Genomic DNA, 20985 nt, shown 5'->3' on the forward strand with positions numbered 1-20985 from the left:
AACAAGAAATCCACTAGAAATCCAAGATCACAGAAGCAGCAAGACGCTGCAGGAACCTCACAAGAAGTTGTTAGTGTGGGTAGGGGGACTGGGAGGAGTGAAAAATGGGAAAACTGTGGTCAAAAGTATTGTATAAAAGAAGAATTAAAAATTAAAAAGAAAAAGAAATTTTAAATATAAAGAATGAAAATAAATGCATTCCAGCTTAGTACCCAGCTAGATTTCTTTATGCTTATATGATCCAGGACTCAAAACTAGGAAATGGTACTGCCCCCCTTCAGACTAGTCTTCCCACACAAATTAAAGCAATTAAGGCAATCCCCCACAGTTATGACCACAGGCCAACATGATCTAGACAATTCCTTCTGATACACTCTTCTCAAGTGATTCTAAGTTGTGTCAAGTTGACAATTAAAACTAACTTTCAGGCTGGAGAGATGGTTCAGTGGTTAAGACTACCACCTGATCCTCCAGTTCCCCGGATTAGATGTACCACATCCATAAGTGTCTCACAATTATCTGTAACTTCTAGATTTAATGTCCTCTCCTGGCTTCTGCAGGCACCAGTCATGCATATGGTGGTGCCTGCAGACATGCATGCAGCTAAAACATCCATTGTGCGGTTTGAATAAGAATGGCCCCCATAGGCACATATATTTAAATGCTTAGTTACCAGAGAGTGGCACTATTTGAGAAAGAGTAGGAGGTGTGGCCTTGATAAAAGAAGTGTGTCACTGGGTGTGGGCTGTGAGGTTTCCGAAGCCCTTGATGGACCCAGTATCCTGTTCTCTGCCTCCAACAAGGCCACACCTAATAGTGCCATTTCCCATGAGCCAAGCTTTTCAAACCACCACAACATCCTTGACAATTTGACAAACACATCATTGTTAAACTAAAATGATTCATTTCTTGTTTGTCCCCAAGATCTTACGTTAGTGCCAGAGGTATGAAATGTAGTACAGCTTTAAAATTACTATAGTCTTTAAATTTTTCAATGCTCTAAAAGTTCAATGTCTATTTTTAAACTCCAAACTCTTTTATTTGCATGTTCCTATAATATTTTTTAAAACAATTACCTTGACAACACAGAAGTACTACAATATGAAAACCAGCTATTACTGCAAATCAGGGATCTTCTGTTTGCCTGAAAAGTTTGTCAAACATTTACCAGCCTAGTGCCAGAAAAGAAGACTGTAAGGAGTATTAAGAATTAGTGTAACTCTTGGGAGGCAGAGGCAAGCAGATTTCTGTGACTTTAAGGCCAGACTGGTCTACAAAGCAAGTTCCAGGACGGCCAGAGCTGTTACACAGAAAAATCCTGTCTCAAAATTTAAAAAAGAAGAAGAAAGAGGAAGAGGAGAGGGAGGAGAAGCAGGAGAAGGGGGAGGAAGGCCGAGGAGAAAGATGAAGAGGAGAAGAAAGAGGAAGAGAGGAAGGAGGAAGAGGAGGAAATGGTGTTCTGAAGTTCCTGAAATAAGCCTCTAACATAGGTAACATATTTATTGGTGTTGGGAGCCAACTTTTAGCAGAAAGCGGCTATCAGCTTTGCAGCCATCTTGAGCCATATACCCTGACATGAGACTTGGATTACAATAACCTACAACAGCTGAGCACACTCTGATAACATCTTGCTTTAGATACCCAGGACTTTCCTTGGGTGTGTGAGATTAAAGGTGTGTGAGATTAAAGGTGTGTGACTTAAGAGTGTGACTTAGAGATCAGATTTAGAGACAAGACCTAAGGGCATGATTAAAGGTGTGACTTAGAGGCATGGCTTAGAAGAGAGACATATAAAGGCGAGAGGCAGACAGAAGAGAGATGAGAGAATCAGACACTTTAGAGAGTACAAAGGAGAACAATTTGGAGTAACAGAGATTCAGACACTAGGAGTAGGAGTAGACATTAGACACTCGGAAGAAAACAAAAGGAGTACAACTAGGAACTCAAGACTTGGGACTTGGACTAGGAAGAGAGACTGAAGAATAAACGGGATTGAAACACACTCTGTCTGGTCTCCATTCTTCGAGTCTGTCCTCACTCTCTCTCTTGCTGAACCCCGACCCTCAGACCGGAGCAGCAGCTTGGGCCTGTATACAATGGCCGCCAAAAGTGGGGCAGCTCGGGCCTCAACATTTTTTGGCGCCTGAACGTGGGACTAGTGTGGTTCCCAACATATTGGTATATTCAAGGTACTATTCTGAGACAAAACAAACCACAATACACAAAATACATATGTCTTTCCTTCCTAGAGTTTAGATTCTATCAAGACTGATATTACAAAGCATTTAAAAAGCAATTCACAGAGTAAGATAAGTAAACACATTTGAAATAGAGAAAGTTGACACAGAAGGAGTACTACAAGGAAGTGCAATCAGGATTGAGAGAGTTATTGGCAATTTAAAAAAGGGTGGTTAAGAAAGACTTCACCAAGTAGAAACCTTAAAGATATGAGAGATTAAATCAGACAGACAACTTAGGGCAAAGGTAAAAGATCCCAAGGAAGAGGCATCAAAGACAGTGTGCAGGGTAGGAGCGTGTGTGGCTTGTTAAACAAGTGGGATAGGTATGGACTGAGGTGGAGAAGCATCAGCACCAGCTTAGAGAAGTAAAGGGGGAGAGAGTGGGCACAACCTTATAGGTTGTCACATTGACTGAAGCCATGGAGACTCTCAGGTAGAAAATAGAGAAATATAGAAAACTGTAGCAAAATGCCTGAGTATCTTGGCTAGGGTTTCTAGTGTTGTGAGAAAACACCATGACCAAAAGCAACTTGGGGAGGAAAAGGTTTTCTTCAGCTTTCAACTCCCATGTCACACTCCATCACTGAGGGAAGCAAGAGCAGGAACGGAGGCAGAGGCCATGGAGGATGCTGCTTACTGGCTTGCTCCTTCTAGTTTGCTCAGCCTGCTTTCTTTTAGTGCCCAGGACACCAGTGCAGGTGTGGCACTGCCCATGATGCTCTAGGTCCTCTTACATCCAACAAGAAAATCCCCTACAGGCTTCTCCACAGGCCAACCTGGTCAGAGGCATTGTTTTTAACAGAGTTCCCTCTTCTCAGATCACTCTAGCTGTGCTGAGTTGACATAAATCCAGCCAGTACACCAAGACCAGGTAGTTTTTTAAAGTAATTTTTCCTTTTAATCTGAATGGCTGGGAAGTTCAGGAGCACAATACCAGCATCTGCCCAACATGGAAAGGACTTCCTGCTGTACTGCAGGACAGCAGAGCATACAGCTGGCAATGCCCTAGCTCAAGCCCCTTCCTCTGGTAGCACAGTAGCATGTGCCACCACAGGAGCTCCAGCCTCAGAACCTTTCAAGTCCCAATTTTCTTTCCAAGCCCCACTTCCAAATACCATTTAAAGGTATTCACTCCAAAGGTGAAGACTGTTGGAAGGATGGACTTGCCACTTGTCCTACTTACTCTGGCAATGTCATCTGATAATGATCACACTTTAATCCCTACTCTGAAAAAAACAAGGAGAGGATGGGGGAAAAGATAAAATGACATAATGATTAGTTAGTCTCCTAGTAAATAAGAAAGATGTAAAACTGTAATCTGTGTTTCTTTCCATCGGGGAAATTGAGTGGACTCTGTCACTTTAAGACTAAAAAAGCTGAAGCTAGTGAGTTAAGAGTAACATTACAAGGGTGCTAACTAGCTCTGGGGTTGGGGGGAGGCTGCCCCAGCTCTTTCCGAGTTTCCTCCAGATGAGTGACTGGAAGCACTCTGTCACCAGGAACAAAAGCTTTATTTTAAAGCTCTATAACTTAATACTGACATAAAAGGTACAGTCCAAAAGCATCAGTATCAATTCAGATCATTACAGAAGGACAAAATTCTGTTGTCCCAGGAACAGATCTCTTTGAATGTACCATCAAGTGTTCACCGGGTATCATGACCATTAACTGCCAGGATCCTTGGACACCTACCAGATGCACAGAGTAGGGGCTGTACTTTAGCTTGTACTGTGCTGTTCAATGTATACTTAAAAAGAGGTTTTTTTTCTTCAACTGTACTAAGAAAAGCCAATGCCCGCTGCTTAGAGGACAAAGCTTGGCAGCAGGCAGTAATCTTTTTTTCTCTGACCCTGTCTTGGGTAAGCTGAAACCAAAACCAATTACCCTCCAAGATCAAAATCTTCAGATGCCTCAAAAACTGTTTTAACTAGGATTTGAATGGTGGGCTGCCTTTCTACCAGCCTCCCTGCTGGTGTGGAACATAGCCAAATTTAAGACATCACCCAGTAATATAAAATTGTTCAACTCTTTCTCTTACAACTATGTTCTATTTACAATCATTATAGGCACTTGGGGATAAGCCTCAGACAGTTTTTAATGGAATGTCCCATAGCTCATTTTGAGCCATGTTTCTCACCCTCTTTATTGACCTCCAACCCATCACCTCATTCTCTTGGAAGCCTGAAATGCAATCCCATAAATACAATAAAAATTCCAACTGACCTCATTTGGAGTGAGGTTCTAATTGCTGAACATGCTCTTTGATTATTTTGTGACTCAAACATCCCTGGTCAGCTGTGTAGTGTAACGAGGGTCCACATGGGATTAGATCTCAAGACCTTGGTGTTACTGTGGTCACAGTGAACCACTCCAGCTGCACAAGCCCTCCCAACACTTGAGTGGATTGCTTCTCTGATCCTGCCTGGTCTCTGGAATGGACTGTCCTACCACATCTCAGAACCTGGACCAGTCCTTGCCCATTTAGTGGCTATAAGCAATAGTAGAATGATTCTGCTTCTACCCTGAGAATTATGTAATTTGAGGTCTCAGAAGCCAATCCTCTGCAGAAAGGTGGTCTCTGCCTTAATGTGAAACCTTAGCTGTTTGGAAAAAAAAAAAAGAGGAAGAAGACCATATCAAGACAAAAGCACAGAGATAGACCCTACAGAAAGACACTAGTCAATGAGTAAATAGCAAAAACTGACAAATGAGATTTGGTAATTAAAAGTCTCTGCACAGCAGAGCAGAGGAGACAGCTCAATGGATGACGCATCTGCCACAGAAGCATGAGGACTATAGTTTGGATCACCAGAACCCACGTCGAAGACAGATAAACCTTGAAAATTACAATGTAATATCACACTGTCAAAATGAGGGAAACCAGGTGACTGTTGGTGATATTCCCTCAGTGACTAGAGTCCCTTTCAGAAAATCCTTCCCAACGTCTCTGACTTTTACCCCTAACAGTTGCAGAGTTTCGATCGTAACAGCGAAGCCACTTTTCCGCAGAGGATGGCTTCTGAAATGGTGAACTGGCTAGTCTGCAAAGCAGAACGCACAATCATACTTGATAATTACGTGTAGCATTAAGTGAGCAGGGCCCAGGCCAGGTGCTGAGATGAGGCAGGAGAGTCCCTCCTAAAAACAAGGCAAGCTCAAAGCAACAATAAAGAGCACTAAAGAGAGGAGGGAACAATAGAGAGCAGGGGGAGAATATGAGGAAACTGTAGTCAACCTTCTTATAGGAACATACAATATTTCATACAATATACTTGTATGAAAATGTCCTCGCGTAACATGGTACCATGTATATGTATAGTACTGTTGTGCCAGGAAGCATTCATGAACCCCAAAAGACCACCAAGTAGCCGTTTCCAATACAATCACATTAGGGTCTCTTTATTACAAACCTGAGTTCGGACTTACTCACCACGTACCCACAGGATGGTTTGTTGAAACAGCCCCAAACTCTCACTGGGACAAGGTTTTATGAGAAATGGAAGAGAGTGGGGTGGGTCCATCCTGGCAAGCATCTAACTGAATGTCTATTGTAAGCTGGCAGGTGGGTGCTCTGAAGCAAGACCGTATACAGTCACAACACATCTGAGACAATTAGACTAATCTTTGATTAGCTGTTGTAAATCTGGCCAAGGACAAGCATGGGGTCCTTTCTGGTAATTGAGTGTAGCTTGGGTTCAGCTGCAGGCCAAGTTCTCAGGCCTTTTTTCCATTTTCTTTTCCAATGGAGGCCAGTTCCAAGATGGAGTAGGTTTGGTCTCTCAGTACTAGGTTACATGTATAATAAATAAACACAATAAAATTTTAAATCTTTAATTTAATAAAGGATGGTATCTTAGTTAGGGTTTTACTGTTGTGAATAGACACCATGACCAATGCAAGTCTTATAAAGGACAACATTTAATTGGGGCTGTTTACAGGTTCAGATGTTTAGTCCATTATCATCAAGGCAGAAACATGGCAGCATCCAGGCAGGCATGTTATAGGCAGAGCTGAGAGTTCTACATCTTCATTTGAAGTCTGCTATCAGAATACTGACTTCCAGGCAGCTAGAATGAGGGTCTTAAAGCCCATTCCCACAGTGACAGGCCTACTCCAACAAGGCCACACCTCCTAAGATTGCCACTCCCTGGACAAAGCATATGTAAACCATGACAGATGGTCATTAGTCTTAACAGAAATGTTAGTACTAGTCAATAATCCTTCTGTGTATCTATATTCATTAATTCAGATCACTGAATTCAGTGCATACTAGGAGCAAGGCATTGTGTCAAACAGAAAAGTCAATGGCTTGCCCACAGCTCCATCTCCTATTGCTCTTATAGCTGTTTCCTAACCCATACTTGTTCTTGGGAAACCCAGAGTTCTAACTCTTCCTTGTTTCTCTTAGTGGTAGCCTATCCCGACTCAACTTTCTACAGCACTCTCCTACCTCCTGTCCTTCTCACCCTCCCCTCCCCAGTCCTCATCCTCCCACCCCCTGTACTTCTCACCCTCCCCTCCCCAATCCTCATCCTCTCACCCCATCTTTCTCACTTTTCCATCTCCCTCAGCAAGATAGCACCTCTTCCTTGCCAGTGTTTCTTTTTCAACTATAAATCTTTTTTAGATATACTTATTTTATGTCAATGAATGGTTCGCCTGTATATATGTATGTATAACACATGTGTAGCTGGTGTCCATGGAGTTCAGAAGAGAGCATCAGGTCCCTTGGAATTGGGGTTATAGATGGTAGTGCTACCATACAGGAACTGAGAACTGAACTCAGATACTCTGCAAGAGCAGTAAGTGTTTTTAATCACTGAGCCAATGCTTCAGCCCCTACAATATTTTTTTTTAATATTTAATATTGATCCTGAATTCAAACTAAATGACCCATCACCTAAGTCTTTCTCAAACATCTTCCTCCCCATGGTCAAGCTTCTAGAAAGAGAAATCTTCACATTTTATCCCTGTATACGGCCCAAAACAATTGAGAACACATGTTCCCTGCAGTCAAACAGGTCCCCAAAGTGAAGGCAATGAAAGGGTCTCTTCTACTCCTGCCCAATTCCTCCTCAAACTCGATCCTCAGGAGAGACAACATGCTAAGAAAGGTGCCTTCCTCCTAGAACTCAGAGGAGTCGGGGGTGGGGTGGGGGCGACGTTCCCTCTAATACTGAATTATGTGTTTTCAGGAACAAGAACTATGAATAACTTACAGTGGGGACCTAAGACAGATAGCAGAGACTAGAGGGATGGTTCAGTGGGCTAAGCACTTGCCATGCAAGCATGAGGATCTGAGTTTGGATCTTCAGCCTGCACACAAAAATTTAGTCATGGGGGATACATATCTGTAACCCCTGCACTGGCTAACAAAAAGGAAGCCCTCGCAGAAGTTCCCAGAGCTCACTGGCCAGCTGCTCTAGTCAATGATTCTGCACCAATGTTGACCTCTGGCATCACACACAGAGAAAAATATACACAGGAAGGAAATAAGAAAGGAAGAAAGAGAGAAAGGGAGCAAGAGAGAAAGGGAGAGAGAATGCTTACACAGATGCAAGAGAGCAGGGGAGACGGTCTGTGTCTCTTCAATGAAATGCTCAAAGAAGGCCTCATCAGGGATACATTTATGCAAGTCATTGAATAGGAAGGACATTCAAACTGAAGGAAAAATAGAGACAAGATCTCAAAAAAAAAAAAAGTGAATTAATTGGGTGGAACTGAAACTTTAAATGGTCACTGAGGCTGGAGCCATGGTTGAGTAATGCCCTCACAAAAGATGCCCACAAGGCCTATAGAATTTTATTTTAATGGTAACAGGAACTTTGCAGATATGGTTAAATTCAGGATCTTGACATGGAAAAATTATCCTGAATTATCTATCTGCACCCAATGTAAATACACGTGTCCTTACAAAATGGAGACAGGAGAATCATAGAGACTCAAGGCTCTACATTGTTAACTTTGAAGAGGGAAAATGGATTCATGAGCTAAAGATTATTGGTTGCCTTCAGAAACTAGAAATGGCAACTGGAGAGTCCACAAAGTACACAGTTCCACCTTGATCTTAACAATGCTAAATCCTGATAGGTACATAACAAAAGAGAAAGGCTTTGGTGGTGAGAAGAAAACTCTCTCAGGACTTATGGTGCTATATGCCCCTTAGACTCTCAAGTGGAAATGACAATTTAAGATATGGATATTTAGGTTTGGAGAGCAGAGGAGAAATTTAGTTTGACAATTAAAATTTGGATCCCTGGCTCTATAGCCATACGCTGAAGGAAACTACTTATCAGAGGTGGAGGTGAAGGAGGAGGATTAAATTCTGGAATGTTCTTCCCTTTTAATGAGTTACTGAAGGAGGAGGCGTGAACAAGGGAAATGAAGTTGGTGATCAGTGAGGAATGAAGAGATGAGGAAAGTGGGCGTTTCAGAATCTAGAGGGAAAACACTGTTTCCGAGCAGAAACAGTCCACTAAGGAACTCGGCACACCAAAGGAGTTGTTTCCAGCCGTGGGTACAGTCATCAAATCTAATGGGTGACAGAGAGCTGAGTCATAGTCTCACAAACTTAACAAGGGAAAGGAGACATAATTCTCCCTAACAGATACCAGCCTGAGAACTGGGCACAGGGTGGGTGAGACGCTCAGTAGGTAAGGAGGCCATGTGAGGACAAAACTGATCATGACTTCAGTCCCTGAAACCTACATGCTAGAAGAGACTAAGCTGTTCTCTAACCCCCTCCACATGCATGCCCACACCTGGAAAATACATAGATAGATAGATAGATAGATAGATAGATAATTGTAAAAAATAAAATTTGGCATCCTTCTCTACCTTTTCTCCCACCTTCATCAGACCTGTTACTCTGGAACCATACCTACCTACAGGTCTGGAGCCCTACAGTCCAAAGGTACACATCAGAGGGCTGCCGCACCAGGACCATTGAGATCCATCCCCTCCCAATACCTACAACCAAGAACATCCAGGGACAAAAACCATCCAGGTGGTTAAAGGCCCTCAAAAGAACACAATCAACAAAAGCCATGGCAGTATGGCACCTCCAGACCACAGCTACCCCACTACAGCTGAAAGATCCCCAAACGGGGACCCTCACCCAAGTCCGGACCTGCACGAACCCAAAGACACACGAGAATCCATCTTGATGCAATTGCAGAGGAGGTTTAATGACGAGGGCCCTCGGGCCGGAACATATCTCACGCAGGAGATAGAAGTTCCGACCCAAAACCCAGGAAACTTGGAATATTTATGGGTAGGGGTTGGGGAGAGCAGGGAATTTGGCGCGGTTACATATGATTGGTTGCACTTTCTCGAGGCTACACATGATTGGATATTTCAAACATCAGCAACTTGCAGAACTGGCAGAACTTGCAGAACCTCGGACCTCCCAGAAAGGAAGGGAGAGAGAAGTAAACACCAGATAGCCCATTACTCACTTGGGCTTGTTTGGACTTGTCTGGGCACGCCCTTGCATCCCTTTATTTTTGGTCACCCTACCCCTGCAGGGACTTAATATTTTATTATGACTAAATTTAGCAAATTGTTGGTGGTCTTTGCTGACCATGAATTTTTTGTTATTGTTTCTACGCTGCTTTCAAATTTTATGTTCACACAGCAAGCCCTGGATATCCTAACATAACTGAAACACAAGAAAATGACCTTAAATCCAATCTTATAAAGATGATCGAGGCCTTTAAAGAGGAAATTAATAAACCTCTTAAAGAAATACAAGAAATTACAATCAAACACATAGAGGTCTTTAAAGAGGAAATGAATAAATCACTTAAAGACATACAAGAAAATACAATTAAACAGATGAAGGCAATAAATAAAACTGTACACGATCTGAAAGTGGAAATAGAAGCAATAAAGAAAACATAAACTCAGGAAATCCTGGAGATGAAAAACCTACCAAAGACAACAAGAACAACAGATGCAAGCATCACCAACAAAATACAGGAGATGAAAAAGAGAATCTTAGGCATAGAAGATACAATAGAAGAAATTAATGCATCAAAGAAAATGTTAAAGCTAAAAAAAATCCTGACACAAAACATCCAGAAAATCTGGGATGCCATGAAAAGACCTAGCCTAAGAATAATAGGAATAGAAAAGGGTGAAGAGTCCCAGTTCCAAGGACACACACACACACACATTATCACCACCAACATCAAAATAACAGAAAATAATCACTGGTCATTAATATCTTTCTCCATCAATGGACTCAATTCCCCAATAAAAAGACACAGGGCAGCAGGGCTGTGGCCCCACCCGGCTGTGGTCATGGAACTCAGCACCGACTACCTCCTTGAGAAGCTACAGCAGGATCTGGAGGCAGAGCATGTGGAGGTGGAGGACAGGACTCTAAACCATTACTCAACCAGCTTCCAAGTCCTGGTGGTGTCAGCTAAGATCAAGGGAAAGCCAGTGCTTCAGAGACACCAGCTGGTGAACAAGTGCTTAGCCGAAGAACTCCCACATATCCATGCCTTTGAGCAGAAAACCCAAACCCCAGAGCAGTGAGCTGGACAGCAGCAGGAATGAGGGACCCAGACCAGACAGGCCTTAAATTTTAAACCTGGGGGGAAAAAAGACACAGGCTAACAGAATGAATGTAAAAACAGACTCCATCATTCTGCTGCATACAAGAATCACATCTCAGCAATAAAGACAGTCATTACCTTAGAGTACAGGGCTGGAACAAAGTTTTCTAAGCAAATGGACCCAAGAAGCAAGCTGGAGTAACCATTCTAATACTTAATAAATAGACTTTCAACCAAAATTAATCAAAGAAGACAGGGAAGGACACTTCATACTCATCAAAGGAAAAAATCTACCAAGATGATATTTCAATTCTGAGCATCTATTCCCCAAACACAAGGCCAGCTGCATTTCTAAAAGAAACATTGCTAAAGCTTAAACCACGCATCAAACTCCACATATTAATAGTGGGAGACTTCAACACCTGACTCTTTCCAATTGACAGAACATTCAGACAAAAACTAAACAGAAAAATAATGAAACTGACAGATATTATAAATGAAATATTTATAAAATATAAAAATATTTTACCCCAACACAAAAGAATATACCTCCTTCTTAGCACCTCATGAATCCCTCTCCAAACTTGACCACATAGTCAGTCACAAAGCAAGCCTCAACGGATACAAGAGAATTTAAATAGCACCTTGTATCTTATCAGACCACCATGGATTAAAGCTGGACTTCAACAACAGAAACACCAGAAAGCATGCACACTCATGGAAACTAAATAACTCTCTATTCAACGATCAGGAAAGAAATAAAGAAAGAAATTAAACACTTTCTAAAATTCAATGAAAATGAAGGCAACAACTTACCCAAATTTATGGGACACAATGAAAGCAGTGCTCAGAGGAAATTCATAGCACTAAGTGCCTCCATAAAGAAATTAGAGTTCTCACACGAGCAATTTAAAAGTACACCTGAAAGCTCTAGAAAAAACGAGAAAGAAAGCAAGCACACCAAAGAGGTGTAGAAGGCAGAAATAATCAAACTCAGAGCTGAAGTCAGTTAGAAACAAAGGGAACAATACAAAGAACCAGCAAAACCAAGAGCTGGTTCTTTGAAAAATCAACAAGATAGATAAACCCTGAGCTAAACTAACCAAAAGACTGCGAGACAGTACCCAAATAAACAAAATCAGAAATGAAAAGGGAGACATAACAACAGAAACTGAAGAAATTCAAAGAATCGTTAGGTCTTACTTCAAAAGCCTGTACTCCACAAAAATTGAAAAAAAAAATCTTAATGAAATGGATGATTTTCTAGACACATACCACTTACCAAAGTTAAATCAAAACGTAAAGCAATAGAAGCAGTCATTAAAAGTCTCCCAACCAAAAAAGTTTTAGTGCAGAATTCTATCAGACCTTCAAAGAACTAATAACAATATTCTTCAAACTAGTCCACAAAATAGAAACAGAAGGAAGACTACCGAAGTCATTCTATGAGACCATAGTCACCCTCATACCTAAACCACACAAAGGCTCAACAAAGATTGAACTGCCGTTGTGGGTTGCCCTGGTCTGGTTTGTGTTTTGACATTAATTCTGCTTCCTTAAGAGGGGTTGCCCTCCTACGACCAGGAGTAGATCTCAGTACTCAGGTGGTCTCGCTGAACCCTCTCCCCATTCTGACTGGTCAAATAAAGGCTAGAGATAATGACTGGGCCATGAAAGGGAAAAATGGGGTGGGAGATCTCAGGGAAGAAGCGGAGGTAGAAGGGAGATGGAGCAGAACCACCTGGACTGGAGAAGCCGCAAGTAGCAAGGGGTCTCATAGCTGAGGAATAAATTAGTATAGTGATATATATGCCCAATCTAGGCCTATAGCTTATAAATATAATAACTGAGTTGTATGTTTTTATATGGGCTTATTGGAGTAAGAAATTACCGCAACATTTGACATACCAACGCATCATTTAGAACCCAACGAACCTGAGATAAAAGTTCACCCCACCCCCCACCCCCCCAACCCCCCACCCCCCAGTGAATGGCTGAGGCTGACATCTAGAACTGCAGCAGTGTGTGGAGTGAAAGCTGAGTGGCTCTGAGGGGTCTGAGGGGAGCTGCTGAGAGGCCCTGTCCCCAAGACCCAGGCAGAGCATGGCGGCCAGAGGCAGCACCCAAGCCGGAGCTGGGATTTGGGCAGTGCAGGTGTTGCAACACGATTGGAGGTTTCCGGAGCCTAAAAGAAGGACCAAGGACTCTGGGCGAGATTGCCTGCAGAACATCTTTACAGCTGAGACTGGACAACTGAAGAAACAGTAATTTACCTTCTAAAACCTTCTCACAGGCTTAGCAGGCTGATCCAGGCATCTCTGCCTAAGGGAAGCTTTCCGTACTCTCTCATCCCGCCACCCTCCCATCCCCCTCACCCCCCAACCCCCAAACCCCACCACCCACCCCCAAGTCCCCACCCCCAAATCCCACCACCCACCACCATATCCTCAAGTCTAAACAGGACACAAAACAGCTGCCAAAGGCAGGACAGTCCACAAGGGAACTGCAGTGTCCCAAGTCGAACAGCAGAGGGAGACAGAGGTACAACAAGCTCCAAATCAGGTAACAAGATAATTTTTAGATACTTAAAGAAGAGAAACACAATAAATACCTTTTAGATTTTATGGGCTGATATTTTGATGGAGTGACAAGGATGGATTTAAAGGAAATTGACACCTTGTCCAGTTATAATTATTACAATATTGAGTAACTTGACTTATTATGTCTTCTCAAGAGACAGTCCTAGATAAAAAAAATTACAAGCCTTAGAAAAAGGGTTAGAGGAAACATTGAAAAAGATGCTAGAACAAAAGATGCAGAATTTCACAGATCAGACTGAGCAGCAGAGAGAGAATAATGAGGATTCGAAGCAAGGCTTGGAGGAGAACCTTTTAAAATGAATTAATCAAAATGAAATAGCAGAATATCAGAATTACAATATAAAGAAAAATTAAAATGTGGAAGTAGAACCTTTTACAGAGAGTACAGGAACTTATGAAACAGGAGGAACTTAAAATATCAATTAGGGGAAATACTCAGGTAGAGACAGAAGACAAAATCAGAGAAAGCCACCAAAGGCTGTTAGAAAACAAACTTTAGTTTAGTCAGCTAGTATACAACCAAGACCACCAGACAATGATCATCCACAGGGTTATTAGGAATTTTTTTCTTTTGCTTTTTCAAAACAGAGTTTCTCTGTCTAGCCCTGGCTGGAACTCACTCTGTAGACCAGGCTGGCCTTGAACTCAGAAATCCACCTGCCTCTGCCTCCCAAGTGCTGAGATTAAGGCATGCACCACCACTGCCTGGCTGGTTATTAGGAATTTTAATGGCAACACATGGATGTGTTAGAACTGAGAAAATTGAGGGAAAGTGTCACAACTTTTGGAATGCATTCTCCACTTTGTAAAACAAATCCTGACTTCTTGGGCTATTGAAAATGGAATAATCACCCAAGACTGGAAGGATATGGCAAAAGCTATACTAGAATCTGCATCACATTTATAATGGTTCTCCTGGTGGAGAGAAGAGGTGAGGGAGACAGCCCAACAAAGTAGAGTCAAAGGAAGAGAGATTTCCAAATATCAGCTGCTTGGTGAGGGTTGCTTTGCTGAGATAGAAGTATAGACATCAACACACCCACAAAACTTTCAACCCAAAATATATCTTGTCTAAAAGGCAGAGACGGAGGGAATGGCCAATCAATAACCAGCCCAACTTGAGACCCATCCCATAGGCAAGCACCAATCCCTGACACTATTAATGATATTCTGTTATGCTTGCAGACAGGAATCTAGCATGGCTGTCCTCTGAGAGGCTCCACCCACCAACTGACTCACACAAATGCAGATACTCACAGCCAAACAGTGATGGAGCTTGGGCACTATTATGGACAAATAGGAAGAAGGACTGCAGCCCCTATGGGAATAGGAACTCCACAGGAAGACCAACAGAGTCAACTAACCTGGACCCTTGGGGCTCTCAGAGTCTGAACCACCAACCAAAGAACATACATGGGCTGAACCTAGACCTCCCTGTTCATATGTAACAGATGTGCGGCTTGGTCTTCATGTGGGTCCAGAACAACTGGAACAGTGACTATCCCAAAAGCTGTTGATGTAAGTGGGATGTGTTCTCCTAGCTGGGCTGCCTTGTCTGGCCTCAGTGGGAGAGGAAGCACCTAGCTTCAAGTGCCAGGGTCAGGAGTGAATACAAGGGGGCCCCCACCCATGAACAGGAGAAGGAAAGGGGAGATTGGGGACGGATTGTGGGAGGGGGTGACTGGGAAGGGGGCAGTGAGAGAGATGTAAAATGAATACATAAAAATTAAAATGTTTAAATAAATAAATAAAATATGTATAGCATTTATAAATATTTAAATTCATATACAAATAACAAAATAAAACAAGTGTAAAACTTTTTAAATAATTGAGTCTAGGCAGTATAGTGTCTACAAATGTCTTATTGCCCACATGGTCACTTGATTGTTGCATGTTATGGTGATGTCATCATGAACACCATGAACCTTAACATCTTTCAGGTACTGCCTTCCTTCCCTCTGTCACGTTTTTCAATTCCTAACACATCATTACTTTTGGCATTTGCATCACTCTCTTCTTTAATACAAATATAGTTACATCACTTCTCCTGTCCCCTCTCCTCCCCCATATCCCTCTAATCCCTCTCAAGTTCATCAAGGTCATCAAATTCATGGCTTTTGTTTTGGGTTTTTTGGTTTTTGGTTTTTGGTTTTTGTCGGGGTTTTTTGTTTTTTGTTTTTTTTTTTTTTTTTTTTTTTTTTGGTTGTTTTGTTTTGTTTTGTTTTGTTGGTTTTTCAAGACAGGGTTCCTCAGTGTAGCCTTGACTGTCCTGGAATTCACTCTATAGACCAAACTGTCCTCAAATTCAGAGATCCACCTAATCCTGCTGAGATTAAACATATATATCACCACCACCACCTAGCAATGTCTTTTTCTTTTATTATTAGCATATCATACATATCTAAACACATAAATATATAAATAAAACCTGCTGAGTCCATTTGGTGTTGCTTGTGTGTATATGATAAAACTAATGCCTGGAAATTTCTTTGGCAAATGAATTTTAGACTCGGCATATCTTTAAACTGTATTCTTTCATTCTTCCTGGGGCTGGGGCTGGGGCTCTGTGGGAGAGCGCTTGCATAATGAGCTTCAGAACCTGGGATCCATCCTAGTAAAATTACCAACCCAATACAAGGAATTAAATCTTCAAATTTTATCTTTTCAGTTATTTTATGAGATTAGATTCTCAAGTTTTATCCCAGCCACACACACCCCCAAAAAAAGATCAACAGCAAAACCAAATTTTCCAATGTGCATGTGAGGGGAAAGAGGGGAAAGAAAGAAGAGAAGAGACAGGGGGAGGGATAAGCGTTGACTGCATGTGCTTGATGATTTGACCCAGGCTATGCATTAACTTTGTCAGGGATATCACAAAACTATTCTATGTCAGACTCAACTGTCAGCAACATTAACTTCTACCACTTGACTAAGGTTGTGAATACCAGAATTCTTCACTGCATAACCACAGTTCTCTCCCCAGAGATTAACACATGCTTTGCAAGGAGGCACTCGAGAGTGTGTAGGTGTCCCTCACCTCAGCAGTTAAATGTCTTCAGTTTCTTATTTATAACCTAATGGTCCAAAGGCTTTATTTTATTTTATTTTATTTTATTTTATTTAGGGATTTGGGGCAGGGACTTGGGGATTGTTTGGGGTTTTATTGGTTTTTGTTTGTTTGTTTGTTTGTTGTCCATTTGTCAGTTTGAGACAGAGTCTCAATAAATCCAGAGTCTCACTTTATAGCCAACGATGACCCTGAATTTCTGATTCACCTCCAACCCAGATTACAGCTTCAGTCTCCATGACCAGTTATGTGTAGTCTCAGAGCAAGCCCAGACTTTAGGGCAGGAAAGATGACTCAGGGACTAGGAGTACCTACAGATACCTTTCCAGAGGACCCTCAGTCATGATGATCACAGCAAGCTGTGACTCCAGAGGATGTGGTACATCTGATCTCTGTGGGGAGCTGCACACGTGTGCACACAGACATAACTCCAAACTTCATGCATTATAGCCAAACAGCAACTGAGCTATATCACCAGCCCTCAACATTCTACCTTAGTCAATAGATTTCAGTACATTACCATCAAGATGCCTTACATACGCATCCTTTTAATATGTCTACTGTCTACAAGGCTCTGGGTTCTATCTGTGGCAGAAGAAGAAAAAGAAGGAGGAGGAGGAAGAGGAGGAGGAGGAGGAGGAAAAGGAAGAGGAGGAAGAGGAGGGGAAAGGGGAGAGAGGCAGAGGGAGAGGGAGAGGGAGAGGGAGAGGGAGAGGGAGAGGGAGAGGGAGAGGGAGAGGGAGAGGGAGAGGGAGAGGGAGAGGGAGAGGGAGAGGGAGAGGGAGAGGGAGAGGGAGAGGGAGAGGGAGAGGGAGAGGGAGAGGGAGAGGGAGAGGGAGAGGGAGAGGGAGAGGGAGAGGGAGAGGGAGAGGGAGAGGGAGAGGGAGAGGGAGAGGGAGAGGGAGAGGGAGAGGGAGAGGGAGAGGGAGAGGGAGAGGGAGAGGGAGAGGGAGAGGGAGAGGGAGAGGGAGAGGGAGAGGGAGAGGGAGAGGGAAAGGGAGGTGTTGGGCTCATCCTGCACTCTTTTCACCATTCCTAAAATCAGCCACCTCTCCAATTGATCCTGGATCTGTTGAGTGAAGGATGGTTTTTAGGTTGTATCCATCCATTTTTTTGTGGAACTGAAGGTCAAAACCAGGGCCTCATACCTCAAACTCTAGCCACAGTAAGTCTTTAGGCCTGTAGTCCTAGCAGCTGGAGGTAGAAGCAGAAGGATCAGGAGTTTAGGTCAGCTTTAGCTATATTATAGATTCAGGACAACCTGAGCTACAAGAAACTCTGTTTCAAAAAAGGTTGGTTTCTTTTTTTTTTTTTTTTTTTGGGGGGGGGGGGATGGTTTTTTTGAGACAGGGTTTCTCTGTGTATCCCTGGCTGTCCTAGAACTCACTCTGTAGACCAGGCTGGCCTCGAACTCAGAAATCCACCTGCCTCTGCCCCCCAAGTACTGGGATTAAAGGCGTGTGCCACCACTGCCCAGCTCAAAAAAGTTTTTAAAGTGTGTATGATTGTGTGTGTGTGTGTGTGTGTGTGTGTGTGATCCGCTTCTGTCTACAGTTTATGAGGAATCATACTCAAGCTTTGTAAGTGCTCAAAAAAGTTTTTAAAGTGTGTATGATTGTGTGTGTGTGTGTGTGTGTGTGTGATCTGCTTCTGTCTACAGTTTATGAGGAATCATACTCAAGCTTTGTAAGTGCTGAGGAATCACTCTGCCAATTGAGCTAGATCTCCACTCCCTATATACTTTTTATATCTTCCAAAAGAACAAAGAGGCAATAGTAGCCCGCACTTCTTATCTCAGCACTTGGGCACAGAAGCCAAAGGGTCATTAGAAGTTCAGGCCAACCTGGTATTAATAGAAAGTTCTAAGCCAACCAAAGCTACACAACAAGATCTTATCTCAAAAAAAAAAAAAAAAAACAGCAAAAAAGAAAAATAGAAAAAAGAAAATAAAAAACAAAGATGGACAATAAATTATAACTTCTACTCAGCTCATTGTATACCTTATTTAAACCCAATAGTTAGGATAAATGCCTAGATCATAGGAGTAACATACACTAATTAGAGTCAAGTTTTCAAATGTTTGGAAGAACTTCTTGAACTGGGCCTAACTATTTGAAAATAATAGCACTGATCACAAAATGAAACGAGTATATCCTCGGAACCAGCAAGTCAAAATCAAATCTTTAAAGGTTGCTAGAAAATACCGAAAGAGGGCAAGACTCCATCCAAATGCATAGGGTATTTATGGTAAAAATACCCAAAATTAACCTGTAAGCCCCACCTACCCAGAAACCAGGTAACTTCCTGGAATACTAAGAATTATAGTTTTGGGGAAATAACAAAGCCTCATGGGAAAGTATGGTAGCCTATAGGTTTCTCCTTATAGGCCCCCCTATAACACGTGGCTCAAGGCCATTTTCAGGTGGAGAATGGTTCTAACCCAAGTTAGTATTTAATATTTAATAAAGCTTACTTTAAATTTGGCTCAAAATGGTGGAGTTGTTTTTTTTTCTGGCAAATCGCATGATTGATAATGGGCGGCTGTGTAGGTATAAAACGCAAATGCTTCTGGTAGAGGACACATCACAGCCAGCACGCGGGAACATGAGTCTACAAAATAAACAGACAAACATCAGTCTAGAAATGGATGGTACGCCGGGCGGTGATGGCGCACGCCTTTAATCCCAGCACTTGGGAGGCAGAGGCAGGCGGATTTCTGGGTTCGAGGCCAGCCTGGTCTACAGAGTGAGTTATCAGGACAGCCAGGACTACACAGAGAAACCCTGTCTCGAAAAACCAAAAACAAAAAAAAACCAAAACAAACAAACAAACAAAAAATGGATGATACCTTAAACGATGATCTAAGTAAAACTTGGAGCAGAAATAGAACAATGAAAGGTATTGTCCCCAAAGCAATAAAAGTGCATTTCTTTATTCCTAGCGGCTCCCACCGCTTTCTGGTGCCTTTGAATACAAAATAACATTTGAGTTTGTTTTTTGAGATAGTCTCACTATGCAACCCTGGCTGGCTTGGAACTGTCTATGTAAGCCAGGTTGGCCTGGGATTTACAGAGATTCCCCTGCCCTCGGACTCTCGGGTGCTGGGATTAAAGGCCTGCACAACCACCGCCCCAGATTGTCTTGTGGTGGTGGTGATTGTGTCGGTTTCACACTACCCATCATTTCTAGGAAAAGGTGATTGTAGCTCCAGCTGCTGGTGTGAGAGTTTAAAGCCTGTTCAGGCAGTTAAATCTCTGAGGAATGCAGAGTGCCTATGTTAGGAGAGCCAATGCTCTCCCTTCATGCCTTTTGGTTTACTCAGGTTACCTGTGTTGCAAACCCAATCCTTTCCCTCAATGAGGGCGCCATCTGGTGGAAGAAACGGGCAAAGAAAGCAGCAAGTGAGGCGCTATTGGGGAAATGCAAATTAAAAGTTACTAAAATATACTAGCGGCATTCTGAGAACTCAAAAGCCACATGATGCTAGTGGCTACAATATCAGATAGTACCGACATAGAGTCATTGGTTACTGAGAAGCATTGCCTGGGAAGCACTTCAGTTGCAAAGACTTCACAGGTCACTTTTTGATGGCTCAGATGCCTCCCAATGCATGAGCTGGGGAAATTGCTCTGCAGAGGATCAGAGTGTGTTCCCAACAGCTATTCACGTGGCAGTTCCGTCATTACTCCAGTTCCCCAGGATCTGATATCCTCTTCTGGCCAGTGCTGATTTCAATGAGAGTGGCTCACATGTTTGAACGCTTAGGCCCCAGTTGGTGGAAAGTTCAGCTCAGAATGCAAAGAAAACCAGGTGCTTTTAACTGTGCCTTATGTAACATCCCCGTGCCAGGAAAAGAAGATGTCAGAACGGCATCTGTCCATCCGTCTTAAGTCCTCACTGAACCATGAAGTCCGACTTACAACGTCTGGACCTGAGGAGAAAGTGGAGAGACGTACTTGAGCGCAAGAGCCTCAAGGAGGATATTCTTTCCTGTGAGAGAGAAAGATGTACAGCCATGGAAAGACTGGGAAGAACCTCCTGCCTCACGTCCTTCCCCCAGCAGTCCTGGGAAGGGGAGAATAAAAGACTGCAGAGGAAATGGTGGGATTGTTGCAGCGGTTGGCGTTGTTGTTTTGGTTTTGGGGGGTTTTTTTTGTTTTTTTTTGTTTGTTTGTTTTGTTTTTTTGTTTTTTTGCCTTTATAGGATCAAACCACATTTTTATTTAAAGTTCAAGAGAGGGAGACAGGATCCTGAAAGATATAGGAGACATGGAAGAGTTTCCTAACAGTGTGATAAATGGTGAGTGAATAGGGAGAAGGGGTGGAGGAGGAACCAGGGTCAGGATCTCAGCATAGGATGGAAAAGTGCAGGGGACAAGGAGAAGATGGGAGACAAGGAGGGGAAAGATAGAAAGTCACAGAAAGGAGATGCCCTGTGGAAGTGTCTCGTAGGATTAGCATGAGGTCAGGGAAGCACTTGCTTGCTGTGGTGGTAACCTCTCTCAGCTTGATAC

General features: G+C 42.7%; 1 pseudogene; it reads left to right on the forward strand.

Annotated features, from left to right (window-relative positions):
• The first annotated feature begins 10544 nt into the window (after positions 1 to 10544).
• On the forward strand, positions 10545 to 10784 carry LOC117719412 (bolA-like protein 2 pseudogene; annotated as a pseudogene).
• The last annotated feature ends 10201 nt before the right edge of the window (positions 10785 to 20985 follow it).

This window comes from Arvicanthis niloticus, chromosome 13 (assembly GCF_011762505.2).
Source record: "Arvicanthis niloticus isolate mArvNil1 chromosome 13, mArvNil1.pat.X, whole genome shotgun sequence".
Lineage (NCBI taxonomy): Eukaryota > Metazoa > Chordata > Mammalia > Rodentia > Muridae > Arvicanthis > Arvicanthis niloticus.